General features: G+C 45.5%; 1 protein-coding gene across 8 annotated transcripts in view; it reads right to left on the reverse strand.

The window, feature by feature from the left end:
* The window catches only part of LOC120896613 (protein winged eye-like), a 305,930-nt gene extending 290,831 nt beyond the window's left edge, over window positions 1-15,099 (reverse strand). For 3 of the 8 annotated variants that reach the window (XM_040300866.1, XM_040300859.1, XM_040300860.1), the window contains exon 1: window positions 14,525-15,095. The gene's annotated coding sequence lies outside the window, so the exon portion shown is untranslated. Of the gene's footprint in view, window positions 1-14,524 lie in introns of all 8 variants that reach the window. The other 5 variants (XM_040300857.1, XM_040300858.1, XM_040300861.1 and 2 more) reach the window with 3 other exon arrangements.
* Between the last annotated feature and the right edge of the window lie 2,392 nt (window positions 15,100-17,491).

Below are 17,491 nucleotides of genomic sequence, written 5' to 3' on the forward strand. Positions count from 1 at the left end.
ATTGTTTGGTTGCTTCATTCATCCAGCTCGCCCGCTCTTCCCCGCACGGGTAAGTTTTTTTTCTTCTCCCATCTATTCTCTATTCCCAGCCTGATGCGCGGCCTTACGGAACAGGTCGTGATTGCCGAAATAAAGCCATAAAACCATATCCATTCGTTAGCACGCAGTCGAATAGCGATCGAAATTCATTATTTTCCCAAATGCCCGCAAGACGCGCCCGGTAACGTTCGCGTCATAAATCTAGCCAGCCCAGCAAAAACAGCCATTGAAGTAGTTGCCATAAACCATTTCCCTTGCATCCCCTGCCGAGCTCCTGCCGATAAGCTACGGACAGCTTTTATCATGTAATCTGATCTAAATTTTCCCGAGCTCTCCCGGTCTTTTCATTTTCCTCCTGCATTCGACGACGAGCTTAGGTTGGCTGTACTGATGTGCTGGCAATCGCACCGAGAGGCCTTTTTCTTTTTCGATGAATTTTTCCCGACGAACAAGAAATTTATGAGAAAAACAATCAAACTCGCTGTCTCGCTGAGTAAGTGCGGATAAGTGCAAATGGAATCCGAGAACCATCTTTCCGAGGGCTGTCGTGAAGTAATGATCGAATAGTTGCTTGTTACCATACGACGCGCATGTGTACCAGCAAAGGAACACCTCAACAAATGGGAAAACGAATTGCTTTACATTTTTCGGAAATAATCATCAATCATGCATCCATGCCATTGCATCGTTGATGGATGTTTGGAGGTGTCTAGCGCTTTTTTTCTCTCTCTGTGCAACAAACACCAATCGTTACATTCAGTGGATCGTATGCATAGTTGTTCCTTCCGCCAGTAAACGCTGGTTGGCGACCAATTTATCATACATTCCTTGCTTACCGGTAGCTTCAGATGGAGAGCAGACAACAGCTCACTTACAGTAATTGCATCAATAAAAATACATCAGATCTTCAGCCTTTTTGGAAGCCCCATTGCTAAATCCTTCAAAGAGAACGCTTTAACTTGTTTAAATGCATCATTTTTCGTTCTGGCTTATCAGAGCGTTGGCCGCGCCACAATGCTACGCCCCTCGGAGCAGTAATTTGGAAAACCCCAACCGCTTGTACTAACCGCACATTAGTGCTTCCCTTTCCACCCAGAACCCACACCACCCTAGCGTCCTCCATGATATGTATAAATATGTATATGGAAAACTCAGATCGACCCGACCAAGCAGCAAACAAAAAAAAGAATATCATCAACATTCCCGAGAACCTGCAGCAGCCGCATAATAACCGCGGTAATAAAATTCAATTACGACCCGATCGGTTTACGGGCGTGAGGCCCGAAAATAACAACAACGACAAGGGGAAGGCATGCGATGGACGAAGCGAAAAACAGGTGGAGGGAGGGGGGAGGGTTTTTTCTGCCATTCCAATCCACCAGGCTGATGTGTCCTACGGATTGCGAGGTACCATTCGATCCCGCGACCAGCGTGAGGTCCAGAGCTGCCGGGAAAGGAAATCCATAACCGTTTTCAAGCACCAAGAAGCTTGTTAGTGGAGGGTAAAAATTTCCATTTCTTCAAGCACACTCTCGCAAGCGTAAGCCTGTGAGTCGGGGCAGATGGGTGGCGTTGCCCCGTTCCGCACTGTGTGTTCTTCTACCGTAGAATTCAAATTTTCAAACGCGCAACAAGAACGCTGCGGCACCACCGGTAGGGCGGCTTTGCTAGGTTTTCTGTTTTTGAAAGTAAAAATAAAAAAGACTCCCCCTCTATCCATCTTCATGCCGTGCCGGTGTATCGGGTGCAGCGTGGAGGGAGAAAAAACAATCCCACCATTGGAAAAAAAGCCCGTTTTCCCGTAAACATATTGAATTCGAAGCGCAACCGGCAAGCGTTTCATCCATATTCTAATGTGCAACCCCCCCGATTATCATATATGCTTGCCTGCCTAGCTCTGCTCCAGGCACCAGAGGTGACTGACTGCCCCCCGTACTGTACGTTTTTTTTTTCTCGGTTCGATAGATTTTGGGCTACGAAAAAAACAGCACGTGCCACACGTTCCCGCACGGGTATACGCGACACGTAGAAATTGAATATTGTGCCAGCTTTAAGTAGAAAAACAAAACCAGATGAAACAATCCCGAATCTTCCCTCCAGGCTCGCGGAAAACAGTTACGGAGGAATTGAAGCAGCGCGCGTTTGGGAGTAAAAGACACCCTGTCTGCCATGAATTGCATTATGGTGACGTTAAAGCCTGCCCATGTGGATAGACCATGTTGATGGAATAGCGAGTTCCAATAACTGGCTGGATGTAGCTGTGCATCACATTTTCTTATCCCACCGTATCGCTTTCCCACCATAGCTGACCTACAGAGTCCTGCCAACCTACAGGGACTTATCGGTCATCATCGCCGTCGGTACAGCCGTCAAAACCCATCAAAGCAAAACCTCGGCACCAACACGGATGACTGCAAGGGCGAAAGCGAAAGCGGCTGTGAACCAACGCGATTGCCATTAATCAAACAATTGTTAACCCCCGAGCACGACATTTACAACTGGTATCCTTTTGGCACACAGTCACACACACACAGAGGACGCAACGTCAAGGAGGGGGAAGTTGCACTGAGATGACTCGTCTTTCCTATCCCTGCCTATCTGCAATGACTTGCCGATGGTTAAATGGATTTATTTTTTATTCAAAAATTCCCAACGGGCACACGACTAGCGCATTCCGTTTTGGCGCACGTTACCCGGATCTTTCGGGAAAAATCGGGACTCACGAAAGATCTCGCGGTCCCGATATCCTATTAGCGATCCTCTTGACAGCCAGCTCTAATAAGCAATTAGCCATTAGGGCGACCATTTATGGACGCCTCAGCCGAACAATTCCGTATTCCGGCTCATAATTGAGACATTCGGTCGCTTTCTTTTTCACTTTATTGAAATCTACCCCGTGGCACTGGAGGGAGGGAGCGAATCGCCCCGGCATTCCCTTTCCTTTCCAGGCACGTGTCGGACACGTTTGAGCAAATATCAACCAGCAGCGGGTGTACCGGTTCGCTTTCATTCCCTTGGGGGAGAGACTAGCGGAGGGGTGGGAAGGGGTGTGGGGAGGAGAGGGAAGAAAGGGGGAACCGACCGGTAACCGCACCAGACGGCTTAATTTTATCGCCCAAAACTGCACGAAACCACGCACATTCTGTGCCGGCACAGAATGCCCGGGTTAAATACTCATTAGCAGTGCGCTGCCTGGTGCTACGAAACCGTGCCCAACTTTTCCCACCACATGCACCAGCGGCAGTGAAATGCTAAAACGTTTCAAGAAAATGCTTTTACTTTTAATGAACGAAATGTGTGACCATAATTCTAGCCGACACCGAGGGCTACGCAGGAAGTGTCGCTCATCACAAAATGCAACATGCTGGAAGATGTACGTCCGAGCCATAAAATCCTACTGCCTTGTCCTACTGCTCACCAACATCAGCAAACGGTGTTGTTGTTTTTGTTTTTGTTTTTTTGTGACGTTCTCCGACAAGGACACTTTTTCGCCCATTAGTTGGTCGTTTGGGCGAACACATTTAGAACTCATAAATGCCGTCATGGCTCCGTCAGCCGTCGCCCTTTTCTGCGAAGATAAATGACACTTTCGGTGTAGCGTGTTTTTTGCCCAGCGAAGAAGAGCGCTTCCCTGTCATTGATCATATTTTGCTGCCGCGCGGCGACTAGCGAGAGTGATGGTGTTAACAAAACACAGCGAAAAAGAAAACAAACTTACGGCAAACTTTTCCTTTTCCCTTTGCAATTGTTAAATCGTTTGGAATTGATTCGGCAAATCTCACACTCGAACCATTAAATGTGAACTCTTCAAATTAATGACAGTTCAAAGTTCACCCCCCCCCCCCCCCCCCCCCAGCAAGCGATGCGCGAAACATGCGTTCGGACAGGCTTAAGCGAACTTTTCGAAGCCCAAGAAAGCTGCCCAGTAAGTGTAGAGTGCGATTTATATTTTTTGCTTTCTGAGCCGGTTACTCGGAAGGCTCGGAACATGTTTGAATTTTGGGGTGGGAATACAGGAGAGGAGAAAAATTACAATTCGTTCACAACTTTCCTGCTAATGTGAAACATTGTACCAGCTGGTTCGTCATACCGCTCGAGTGATTGTGCTCCACGTTGTATCACTTGCTACAAGCCATCGCTCTACGTTGATTAAGGTGTAGCCATAGGCTTCTCGAAAGCACAAAATTACATAATTGTACAGCTACTTGCGCATGAAACCCCTTTTCTGTTGGCATGTTCTATCGTTGTTCGCTACTCTCTTCCTACCGCTAGCATAAAGATTGATGAAATCTTAAACATTCCACAAAGTTGCGTAGAGCGACAACACGCACGAGCACGATCCATAGGAAGGCGCACCGCGAGATGAGGGCATAAATCAACGGCAAAGATAAATGTGATCTACTTACATCTGCACCGCCACTACCCCACGCGCTCCGGAACGAGTTGCTTGCCCAGGCGAAACCCACCACATCCCCACCCCGACCGGTCCCCGTCCTAGATTCGGAAAGATTGTCGTGTTTTTAATTTTATTCACATTTAATTGCTCACCATGCCGTACCATGCCCACCTGCACGGGTGCCCGCGTACCAGCCCGCAATGTGCGATCGGCCGCAGCGAATGCTGCTGCTGCTGCTGCGATGAGCTAATAAATGTTTAATTACTTTCGCAAGCGAGCGAGGAAAAACTTTCCACCACCAGCCGGCATGCAGCTGGATGAAATATCGTCTGGCAAAAACCTGGCAAAGAACGATGCTTCCGCTGCTCGCTAATGGCGGCAGTGCTAACGACAAAGCTCTTAAACAAAACACTCATAAAAATTGGCAAACTTTTAACCGTATTTGCGTATGAAAATAAACAGCCAGTTAATTACCCCCGCGCCAATGCGCGAGCGGATACCGAAGAGTAATGTGATAGATGAGTTCAATCTATTTGCTCACAGCGGCAAGAAAAGCTAATCTTCTCCATGCGGATGCCACCGCAGCCGCCACTGCCACCGCTGCTGCCGAAGCAGAACAAACCTTAAAGTACATAAATTATTCATACCAATTCCATCGGCGGGAACCTATCCAAGCTCAAAAGTGAAATCGAATCCGAATTAAAGTCACCGATAGACATTAATCTCCAGCAGAACCTCGAAAGCCACTTGCCGAAGCATCTCGGATTCCGGAAGGCTGGTACACGATGTCACGCTGGAAAAAAACGCGTTGAGAGGGCCGTGCGCCGAGCCTCCCGCGCCTTATCATTCTTACTCACCGGGCCGACTCGCCGGAGCTAATTGAGACCGTGCGCCCAACCCTTGGCAACCCGAATGCCCAGCCCAGTGTGCTGCACGGTCATGGGAATTGTTCCACTGGTGGTGGACTTCCTTTACGGGCTTTTTTTTTTTTGCCAACCAATTCAGTAACTAACGCTCTTTGATTTATTTACTTTTTTTGCCAACTTGTTTTGTATGTGCTTTTTTCTGCTCCTTGCCCACCACCAACGTTTGCGTATCTGTGTGTTCCACCGCTACCTTTGTCCGCTTATCGCTTGCGCCTTTGTTGTTGCGGTACTTTCGTTTGACAAGCGTTTAATTTATGGATTCATTCCAAAGCCAATATGTTCGCGGTCGGTGTACCGGGGCCTTGATTTTGGGATGTTTTAGCAGGCACAACTGCGCGCTGCTTCCCGGTGCGTGAGTGTTTGTGTGTGTATGTGTTTGTGTGTGTGTGCTCCGGAGAGGGGGTAGGTTTGTTTTGCGTGGTCCCACGCGCAGACTTTAATGTCCTTCTCATCCCCACAGAATGCTGGTCCCGGCTTTAAGGCACCAGGCGGCAAGCAGAGGCGGCCAATTTTGCACACTGACGTTCGCTCCAACGTCCCCCTCCCCTAAATGGCCCACACAAACAGACAAATGAGCTCCTTCAATTGCAATAACCATGACATTCGTGCTGCGATTTTGCAATGTGCATGACAGGTTCGGAATATGTTTTTGGTGGGCCCCGGTGGTGCTCGGCGTTGAGAGCGAAGTTTACTTTTTCCAGCAAACCTATACGTTCGCTTTTGTTCGTTGCGTTCCCAGCTAGGCTAGAAGGAATTTGCTTGATTCATTCGGCACTGTTGGCTAATCCACCGGCCCTCCCCAAACCCTCGCTAGGCATTCTGGCGCGGTTCAACTATCGTTGGAGCTCGCCGCACTGTAGCGTTCGGGAGGGCTCTGCAGGGGTGGAGTTGACATCCCTGGTATGCCGTGCTGTTGCTGTGTTGTGTTTCGGATTTTGACCGGTGCATTGCTTTGAAGAAAGGATCAAAGGACAGTTGAATCACCATCGCCAGGAACGACAATGCGCACTTGGAAACGGGAACGACACGCACGCCGGTCGAGTGGTGGAAAATTTCAATCGAATGCTCCAGCTCCAGCATGATTGCACTAAACTTTTGCACAAAAATCTCACTCACAGGCGTATGCTAACCATGTGAGAGATGTTTAAAACACCATTCAAAGTCAATTAAGCAAAGTTGGAGGTTATGCTTTCGCCGCTGGAACAGGATGATAATAATAATGTAGCAGTTTGTACGGCGCCGCAAAGCACACAAATCAAATGTTAAAAAAGTTACAGAATAAATGTTGCAATAGTTCACTTGTGAGGAATTTAACTTTGTTTCCTGCTCGGGACGCTACAAAAAAAGAAAGAGTCCCCGAATCGACCCGGGAGAAAAATGTCTCATAAAGTTTTCCCCGTTTTTCTTGCCGTCGGTTACTACAGTTGCTAAAACTTGGTCTGCTGTGTGCCGGATCTCGAATTTCCTTTTCTGCAGGGTTCTTAGGTACGGATGAGATGCTTTTTTTCTTTATTTCTTGCTTATCCTAGTTTTCCTTGCAAAACCTTTCGTTCGGTACAGTTACGTAACATACATTCGCGTGGGCGCATTCAAAGCACTCATACACACACACACATACATAGGCCGTACGCTAGGCCCACGGACGGACGGGTGGTATGAAAAATTAATCCAATCAAAATTGCTTCATCCCTGCATCGGAAAAAGGTCCGTTCGGTAAGCGTGGTCGGTCCGTGGATCGTCCCTAGCCCGGGATGGACGACATTTTCGCATCGCAACAACACTTGCATGAGAGTGTACATAAGCGGAAGGATAGCCAAAACCGCAAGGCAAATGACGGCAGGCGGGGAAATCACCTCCCCTACACCGCTCCTCTCTTGGCGGGCTGTGCGAGAAGCAACATCAAACGGGCGGGCGAGAGTGAGATGCTCTGCAGAAAAATAAAGCAAGAAAATCCAACGTCGAAACGAAAGGCAGCTAGGTCGATGGAAGTAGCATCGACAGCAGCATAATTCCATGATCCCAACAGCTCGGGCACACACACACAAACACGCACACAAAAACACCCCACTGCACGTAAACACCGTGGCACGCTAGGTTCCGAAGGGAAACCGAAAAATGTGAACCAGGGGCGCTGAGGCAGCCCGAACCGCCGACCTCTGGCAGTCGGCCGGCCGCCTCGGCAGCTCACGACAGTGCGAGCGAGAGAGGGTGTGTGTGTGTGTGCTGGCGCATTCGTGCTTGCAAGTACGGGGAAAAGGAGCGTTACCCCTCGGCAAAAGGATCCGGTTCACCTCGGCGGGCCGGGGCACTATATGCGACCGGGAGGGTGCAAAATGGGGTGGCTTTCTAGTGACGGAGGGTTTGAAATCGGCCGAGGCCAAGGGTTATGCGCGCGACAGGCGAGTGAGTGAGTGAGAGAACTGAGTCACTGGCAGAGGGTGCGAAAGCGAGAGAAAATACACGCTTGCACGGTTATTACCAAGAATCTCATCAATAAAAAATGCCAGCGGCAATTATAAACACAATCAACGGGTGCGGGTGACGGGCTGCGCGGGGTGCGGTGGATGGCACTAGGGTGCGCCCGTCAGGGTGCCATCCGTCCGAGCTGCGCGCGTCCCTCCTCCCCCTGCTTACCCCTTACGGCCACGACCGTTCCGCACGAACGGGCGCGTACGTCCACTTCGGAAACGAACGACACGACGCGCGAACGGAACCGACAGGTTGGATCGATGAAATTGTGAACCAAAGCGACACTAACGACCCGACATGCTGGGTTGTGGATTTTAGTGTACATGAACGTCGGTTTTAGTAGGTTGCCGCAAGCGATACTAGGTAGATTAAGTAAATAGCAATGTTTAAACTGACAGTTTATGCAAATTTATATTGTGTCTTTCATTTTTCAGTGTGTTTGAGTTTTTTTTTCAACATTATTTTGAGTCAACACATTTATTTATACATTTTTCTTAACTTAAATTAATGTAATGGCTTGTTTCTCATATGGAAATACCGACTAACTTTATCCGGTTGCGTGGTAAAATAAGTCCTGAATAATACCGACATGACCGCAACACTCATGTCCACAAAAACACCACAAACAGAAAATATTCACTCCTGGTTTGTAGGGTACTAAGACTCTTTATAGAAACTTAACCATACAAGTCAAGTGAAGAAATGTGTACAATACAAATGAGAAAATAAAAACAAACCACATCAAACAAATACAATTACGACGGCAAATAAGCAACAGAGTGGCGAGGCGAATGCTTTTGAAATAAGGTTTACACTTCTGATCTGGTTTATGATTACTTCAACAATATTGTTTTGCCTTTTGTGAGTTTGTTCGCTGCTTTTTGCTTGTGTAACGCTGAAAAGTTGCATATTTACTCGATTAATTTTAAACTCTTTTCATTCCGAATCTTTCATTTGACTTCCTTTTTTTGTAAATAGTATATAGTACGTTATTTCGTTACGTTTGTGTTGCATTATTTTCCCATTTCAGCTTATGCTCTCATAATGAGTAATGTTTAGAATGATTTGTGAATGTGTACATATAGGTGCGGATATGCTAGTGAAAATATAAAATACCAAAATGTATGATAAAATAATCCTGTTACGGTAAGTTTTAAAGATTCTGTATTTCATTGCTTCGGTTTTTGTTTTTATATTTTGACGATCAAGTTAAATGACACGTGGCATCCCACAACCTTTCTAATTTTTCAAAATGCTGTAAAGCAAAATGATAGAATATTCTTAAATTTAAGTATTTTGGAGAAATTAATTTCGTTACAAATTATACGTTTGTACTAACATTTCAATAAGCATTCAGTATCTTCACCCACTTTCCTTGTGCGTTGATTGTTTGCGATTCTTATTTTTTTCTCTTTCTTCAGTTCTTTGTTGTTTTTTACCTGAAGATTTCGCAAAACTTATCAAGATTAGAGTTAGAAAGTTAAAATTTCAGCCTGCCTGTAGTACAGTATGCATTATCCAGCTTGTATTTTTCATACCCAATAGACATTTGTATTTCATAATATTGGATTTCAACTATTATGTACAAACACAGATACATATCAAAATCGTATTGTTGTCCAATTGAATTATAATACATAATTAATAACACTATTAGCATATTTTTCATTTCAAACTGATGCAAAACTTATTTGATAACATATTTTTGCTTCATTAAAAAAATATAAATCACTAATTCTGAGACGAATCGACGTTTGTTAACATTTTTGTGTGGCTGAAATAATTTAGGCCGAAAATCTAATCAGCTGAAACTATGTCTGATAATCTGAGATAATTTTACATAATTTTAGCTGCCAACAGTGAAACTTCATATAAAACAAAAACTGGTTAGTTTCATGAAAGATGCCACTACTATTTGGCTTCTCTTTATTTATCAGTAAAATCTAGAGTTTCGTCCGATTAATATTTTAGTTTTATTGAACAAATTATCGAGACTAAAGTAAATTCACTGGATTATGCGAATTAAACGATTTATCTAATCAAAATGAGATACATATACATACACGACATTAATATTTAACAGTTACAAAACTAGAGCAACAGTAACGATGATAAAACGTCAATGAACATGAAATTAAAACAAACAAATTATATCAACATTACTAGTTCTAATAACAATTCTACCTAATTTTGCTCCAACATTAGGGAACACAGCAATACTACACACCTAATCGCTAGACATTGTGCACCACTAAACAACTCCAATAACATGTCTTTGCTCGCACGCATTTTAGCTCAGCTGTTACGTGTGGACGCTTTGTTCACCGATGTTTTACAACATGTGTCATCCCACGCTTTATCCCCAGGCCACCCTGGCATCTGCCTTCACTCTTCCACCCCAACCCTACCGTATCGCAATGAATTCTAATGCTGCATGTTATGCGTCTAAAAACAGCAAAGTTTTAGAATTATTGTGTACTTCAAAACGGCGACGCTTTTAGGTCGCACCGTTTTAACGGATAACTTTCGCTTCCCGAGGACCCCGTCAGCTCCATACCGGGCATGCACTTGAGAGATTTGACGATTTCTGGAGACGGTTTAATGAAGATGGGCGCGCATCTGTGAGTGGAAAACATAGTAGTGCGCACTCAAAAAACAAAAAAAAAGCAAACAAACAAACTCTTGAAACTCTGCCATCCACGAACGAGAGCGGCTTTTTGAGTGAGCGAAAAGTTTTCCGTTTTTCAACTCCGCTCCCTCCCCGCAACCCTTCGCCACTAACGGTATGCCAACTTCCCTGCTGGCCTCCTATTTGTAGGCCTCGTGGCAAAAGCAACAACGACTGCGATTGATGCACTGGCAGAGGCGGAATCACGCACCGTATGTACGTTGTCGCACGGATATGGTCGGGTTGGAAAACTCCTCCGTTCGGCCTTCCAGCCCCGGAAAACCCGCGCCCGTTGCACGAACAGTCGCCTGTCAGGAGATACGGATTTAGGATCGCGCTAACCACCGTCCCCTCGCATCCTCTCACTGCCTCCCACGGCCTATCGTAAACCGCATCGATCCGTGGATAATTTTGAAACAAATTCACCCATACGCCGGATTGACGCTCCTTTAATTCCATCCGCCTTTCGTCTTTGCACAAGTGCCTGTGTTGATGTTGGTGGTTGGCGCTAAAGTTAATATGCTGCTGCCTCTACCACACCCTTGCACGCTCTGTCTTGTGATTTTATCCTCATCTCCCTTCCCGTGCCCTTTCGTTCATCGCCCTCCATCAAAAGACAACGGCGGCCGAGCGCGACAACGATGGAAAAGCCAACCCGATACACACCCGCCCGTACGCCTGGCACCGCAGTCACGTTACGTAATACACGGCCACAAGGCAAACCCTTTTTGCACTTTTGCCACTTTTCATTGCGAAACCAACGGGAAGCGGCGAAACGCCAAATGCGCAAGGAGCGACGGGGATATGGGGAGCGATGTTTAAGGTGCTGTTTAATGAGGTTGAATTTATGAGCAAACTTTCTGCGCGTGTCGCTGTCTTGGCGTCGGCGGTCGGTTCAATCGATGCCCCGACCGTCTGCCCTGGGAGGACGGAGATAAACGGAAGCCTCCCAGTCGGTCCGATTGGTGGCCTACTGGCAGGTTGCAGAGCTGCAAGGCTCCCGACAGGAGTAATGTACATTTTACGGCACTCTAATGAAACCCTTTTTTCGCAACGTGGGGGTCTCGCTGGAAGTTCAAATTGCTATCATACTGCACGTATGAAAATGAGGGATAAAAACACAGTTTTTAAAAGTGTCCGTTAAACAGATATACCTCTGCGAAAGTGTAAACATGAATATGCATAATGTACATTTAGAGCTATAATATGTAGAAATATGGGGTAAAGTGCAATAACGATTTGAACAATATTTTTATTTCCTTGTTTATCCTGTGTTTAAATTTAAAACTAGAACTAAGTATACTACTCAACTAGCCGAAATTAATGTCTTTGAAACAGCACAGACTTTGCACGATTGAACTACGATTTCAGTCAAGCATCTGAACTGTGCTAAAGGAAGTGTTTTCGATTTATCGCTCATCCTACTAAAGCAAAAGAAAATCACATTTACCCCGCAATGGTGCATGAATTTTCAATCGCTTTCCAAAAGCTGCAACTCTTCAACAAACTCATAAAGCGGTACAAAAAAAAATCAATAGCCTCAGTATACAATGCTCCATTTAAGCTTCGGCCGGGATGGTCCAACAGTGAAAAGTTGTGAAATACGGGTTGGCCAATAAAAAACGGCACGAGGGCAAGCGAAACGAAGGGATAAAACCGGGAAGCGGTCAAATGTTTCGTATCGGATGTTCGATTGACCCACTTACAGGGGGGGCGAGGCCCACAAGCCGGATTATTTTGTTGCGATTCGATTTATTTTACAGCCTTCCGCTGGTTCGCTCCAGCCCGCGGTCCTGCTTTCCACATTCGTGCCACGTCCACAGTGGCCATGGTTGCGAATGCTGCAGCCATCGAAGCGATTCGAAAAAGGACACTGCAGCGCACCGAGTGCACCAAAAAGCAATTTTGTTTGCCAATTGGTTTAAGCGGCACAGCTGAAACCGAGGGTGGAAATGTGTGTTGAATGGAAAACGGGTTACGTGCTTCTTTTTTTTTGTTGCTGCAATTGAATTACATTTTAAAGATCTGCATGGACGCTGAAACCTGCAGATGTTACAGTTTTGATGAGAATATTTTATATCACATGCAATATCGCGCTTTCGCTGCATGGTTCAGCATTAATTTGAACCACTGTAAAGAAAATCAATTCAACGCAAACCAATCGACCCTCCGACACTAATCGGCTAACCTTTGGCTGAATTAATTACGGATGAAAACCGTGCTCAGAATTATCGTTAATTTAATACACAATTAAAGAGGATAATCGGCGCTGTTTCGCATTCAAATAAACATGCACAAATTATTTCTCTCCCACTGCGCCCACAAAACCACCCCGTCCGGTGGAGCTTTTCCGGGCCGACCTGAAGCGCATCGGTCGTTTCCGGACAGTGTCATCAGCAGGGCTATTTTGCGCAAACAGTCACACACCGCACGCTCACCGGACCACCGCACACGCATCGGGTCGCACTTTATGGCTCATCATGCAATCAATATCTCAAAACGGTCACCTGCTGCCATTGCTATCCCCTACGCATGACAACGACGCAACAAAAGCCATCCAACATCCGACTGGTGGTGTGAGCAAGACAGCACCATATTAACACCTTCCCTTACAGGGATGAATACGGGGGGGAATACGGCACGGAATTACACGCATAAACCCCACATCCTCCATTCCTGCATCCTTCACACGCCGAATCAAAGGACCGTCTTCGAGACACCCAGCAAGACAGACAGTCAGACAGACCGACAGACAGTCAGAGCCCGGGAAAATCCCGCTCGCGTGGCACAACGCTTCCGACCGAGCGCAATCTTCGCTTGAGACATTTTCACCGCATCCCCCCCTCCCTTTCCACCCAATCGATCGGACGGCACACCTGCCAGGCCCTCAACAGGTGAGGCAAATGGTGCCGGGCAAAGGCGTTCACCTGTCCGTCGGCAGTCGATTACCTCACAAGAAAGCAAAACGCCAAACGCGCTCCCTCCGCACAAGCAATCGCTCTATCTTGCTCGCACTCTCCACACTTAAAGCTACATTTTGCTAGAAAACACTCGCACCCACGCACCAGCAAGCCAAGGCACGCTTCCAGTCCGGCCCTAAATCGGTGGTGCGGCTTTAATGTGAATTTTCCCGCCCTTGGGGTGACATCGTCGTTTCGGGGCGCAACGCTGGCAGGGTTGTTCACTCGAGCTGTTCGTTCATTTTGCTTGCGTCCGCCTCAGCCGCGGGAGCGTAAAAAGGTCGGAAAACGACCGCTCGAAACGTGGACAGGACGAACTCGGGACGGGTCGATGAACGCGCTTCCTCGCTGTGGCAAGAGCATTCATTCTGTATCGTTCGGGGCGTGAGAAAGCGAACGGCTTGCACTGAACTTTCTCACCAACGAGCAGCTTGCGTACAAGTTCTTGCGTTCCGCTGTGCTGCTTGTGTACAAAATGCGCAAGAAATCGAATTCAATACGGCGTCATCTTCGCCGTGAGAAAGTAAAGTTCAAGGTCATCGGCAAGGAAAACCCCTACCACCGCCGGCTTTCAACGTGTCTTACACCCACCGGACCTGTTGTACATGAACATCAACACTGCTTGTGAACCTTATGAAAAGCCTGCAATTTTTGGGGCGAAAGTTAATGCATAGTAGACGCAATTTTCTGTGTTTTTTTCCATCGGTCTATTTTTATGTACAGTTGTCGCGGGCAGAAATCAAATTACATCAACGCGTTCTATTTCCAGCCACACGCACGTTTCACCCAAAAGATAAACATACTCTCGTGGTTTTGGTTCAATCTCTCGCTCTCTCCCTCTCTCGTACAGCTTCATTCTCCCAGAATTGCTCAAAGTTTTCCAGCTCAAAGGACACAGATATTGCGTTCCATTCAGGAAAAACGAACGAAAACGACAAAGCACGTGAATTCCCGGAGAACGCGTTTGCTGTAACAGGGTTGAACGGGCTTCGAGAAAGTTCCATTGAACTGCTGGCTGTTGGTCATTTATTTTACGGCTGACGAGAAGCGGAATTCTTGGGCTTACCTATTTGGCGACCGTTTCTGTTACACCTTCGTCACTTTCAGTTAGTCACACACATTCATTCAGTTTACCTTTCGCCACTTGCCATTAAAATACTGTAGTGCGCACAAGTATTATGTTTTTCAAAGCTTTATTTGTAATCTGTAAATGGAGTCGATGAAGCTTTCACAATGCAACAATGAATTCAATAATATGTAATGACTGCAGGTCACACACTCTACAGATGTATGCCCACACATTTCACTGTTTGCAGCACAATTGCCCGCAGTTAATTCCACTGAAATCGTTAACAATCATAAGCCCAAACACACAGTCGCGCGTAAAATAGACAAATCGTTCGCAAAATAGTCTCTCCATCGTACTGGTGCGTCCTTGCACGTCCGAAACAAAACGCTGGCCACAACATTCGCTCGGTTGCTTTGCCCGTTCCACGAAGCTCCTCACAAAGGATGCACGGTCACGGATGGTTGTAGTTGTACTATTGAATAGCGTGCTTGTAGTAGAGTGAAAGGATGTTTCCACCAAAACGCACCCAGCAGCCAACAGGACCAAGCGAATGAACGAGTGAAATGGTTCCAACGACCACCAAGCGTGCGCTTGGCAGGATGCGCGAACACACACAGCACCGATGGCTCTCGGTGGCACCGGAGTTCAGAGGTCGGTGCATCAGGTGCAATTGTGCGGGGTTGCATCATCAACGGCATGGTTGCACGCACGCACCTACGTCATCGCCAGTCAAAACAACGACGATTTCCCTGCAACACAGCCGGTTTTCGGAGAGAGAGAAAGAGAAATGGAGAGAGAGACAGCGCAGCACACAGCGTGAGCGTGAGAAAATGTTCCATCTCACGCATCGCACTTTGTTTCGCGAAAGGCATGTGATTGAACGAGATTCCTCGATGGTGGTTAGGCGAAGAGGGCCATTTTCCTCTACCTGAGTGAATCTTGCTCGCAGAGAGCATAATTTTCCTGCATGCAATGAAACATTTGCCTGCTCAGTCCGCTTGCATGGTTTTCCTTTTGGTACGCAAATTTTAGGGACAAACTTTGGCAAGGTGCCTTTCAACAAAACGTTGAACTCGTAGTAGAATCAGTAAAAAAAAAACAATCAACATTGTCGTTCTAAGTTTTCTTTTTATTTTCGCAATCTGATTGATATTACTTATGAATGGTCGGAATGAATTTCATATCGAAGATGAGCTTAATTTAAAGTAATGTAATAAATTTAACAAATTGAGTGCTCTCAACTTTCATCTACCCATGGTTTGATGTTATTTCCTAGAACCTCATTGTTCTGTTTAACGCTTTAACAGGACAAAATAGTGCAAACATCATGCCGCTGTTAATTCGCCATTGTTTCCGTCAACTCCAAAATCCTGAAAAGAGAAAATTGCACCACTGTCGTCAACAACAGGTACGTGACGGAAGGTAAAAACGCAACCAATTCTGCCCGATAACATAAAGCATGATTTAAGGATCCTGGCAGCTACATGTGCGTAGACCGCCCCGCGCCTACAGCATGTCAACTGCTGAGCGTGCTTATGGCGATGAAATGATCAATGAAAAGTCAGCGAATAACACCGGAAGAGATTTCAATGCTACTTCCCGTTGTAGTACGTTGTACGACAAATCACTGCATTCGTTAAGGTGATTCGCGTATTATTCGCCATCATTGCTGTCGCGTTCATACGCGTAGGCTCTTTCGGTATGCAACGCACGTAGCAATGATTGCTTTCGCCGGCGCAACGAACGACGAGCGAGCATAAAATGATACGAGCGAGAATGTTCGGTACAGCTTTTTTGTCCTAAAAGGACGAATGGTTGTACCACATATTTAAAATTATGTTTCAAAACACAGGCATTAGCCTGCAGGTGCATGTTTACCTTTACGTTTCGTATTATCATGAAATATAGCAACTTTTAATTTTTTGCATATAGGCATAACTGTTTCATCTCATATATGGAAATATTTGCATGTACATTTTTGGTTCAAACTGGTTTTTCTTCACACAGTTGCGGGTGCCTATTAAATATATTTCCGATCATTAAATTAAGTTCATTTATTTAGTCAAATTGGTAACATTATGTTCTATTGGATAAATTTCTGGCTTTTGTATTACAATGTTTGTGCACCGTTACCCTGGTACATAGTACACCCACAACCGTTTCTCGATTTTTGTCACGCTATTATTAAAGTTGGGTAAATTCTTGTAATTTGTTATAAAAGTCAACAATTATAAATTGGACCACATTTATCAACAAGACGCTGTATATGACAATATTTGTATAAAAAACATTGCCAATATCTTTATTTCTATTACGGTCACCTCCGGTCGGTCACTTATGAGCATTGGAATATTTATAGATTTGTCTGAACTTTTCAAACGAACGATGGTTAAAGTGTGTGCATCAGACTAAAATGTGAAGCAGCAAGATTAAGAATTGTGATCATTGCGAAAGAAGTGAATCTTTTAACGATAAGAATCTTATTATTATATTTGACAGCAAAAACCTTAAGGTGGTAGATGAGTTATGCTATTTTGAACATTTTTTTATTTTGAACTTCAGACAACGAATTCATCAGAGGAAATTAGGGTATCATATGAACATGTGAAAATCGTTTTCCAATTGGGAGGTTTTCCAAACACGAACCTCAGTTACAACAGAACCCAGCGGTTGTGCAAGCAGGGTTGTCGGAGATCAAGGGCCTTTTAGTATGCGAAACTGGAGTTAGTAACTTCTATAACATAATTAAGACCAGGCTTCACTAGTGAGCAAGTCAACGACATTAACGTTATCAAAAACGTTATCCAATTTGAAATTGAAGTAAATGGCCCATGTATTAGAGATCTATAAATTAACCATTTGAATTCATATTCTTGTTCTATTATCTTATTTTTGACGTAACGCGACTTCCGCAGTCGCGTTGGCCTTTACAGGCTTTCAAAACTTAATAGCTACCTCCCAGCA

This window comes from Anopheles arabiensis, chromosome 2 (genome assembly GCF_016920715.1).
Source record: "Anopheles arabiensis isolate DONGOLA chromosome 2, AaraD3, whole genome shotgun sequence".
NCBI lineage: Eukaryota > Metazoa > Arthropoda > Insecta > Diptera > Culicidae > Anopheles > Anopheles arabiensis.